At 27.0% G+C, this 549-nt stretch overlaps 1 protein-coding gene across 2 annotated transcripts in view; it reads right to left on the reverse strand.

Moving 5' to 3' along the window:
* Positions 1-549, reverse strand: part of LOC105817320 (BMP/retinoic acid-inducible neural-specific protein 3-like) — a 525,800-nt gene that overhangs the window by 354,453 nt on the left and 170,798 nt on the right. The window lies entirely within an intron of this gene.

Genomic DNA, 549 nt, shown 5'->3' on the forward strand with positions numbered 1-549 from the left:
CATTTATTCAAAATCATCACCAAGTGTCTTCCTGTCCTAAAATTGATTCCAAATATGGAAAACGTATAATGTCTGGAAATGATCAAAATCAAAGATAGCAGAAACAGCCAAATTATGTTTAAAAAGCCTATATTTAAATAAATTGCAATAGTCATAACCTACATATGTGAAAGATTAGATAAAATAGAAAATGGTGATATTTCAGTGTATTAGATGTTAAAACAATAAAATACTTAAGAAAATACTGTATTTCTAGCAGGTATATCATTTTAATATGCTTTCAAAGGCAAGTACAGATATTCATATGTTGCTGAGAATAATCATCAACTATACTAAAATGATTAGATATAACACAATGTTTTTTAAACCTACCTAAAGGAATATCCTAGAAATAAATTACAAAGGAAGTATTTTAGTTGAGAGGTAAGATGATATTGCCACAATATATAATAAGAAAATATATGTAGATTTATTTATATGTAGAATACAACTAATACAGGAAAATATTAGAGAGCACCCCAAAACTATGGCTATGCACTGCTTAACCAA

The sequence above is a fragment of the Propithecus coquereli genome, unplaced genomic scaffold, assembly GCF_000956105.1.
Source record: "Propithecus coquereli isolate 6110/MARCELLA unplaced genomic scaffold, Pcoq_1.0 Scaffold406, whole genome shotgun sequence".
Classification (NCBI taxonomy): Eukaryota; Metazoa; Chordata; class Mammalia; order Primates; family Indriidae; genus Propithecus; species Propithecus coquereli.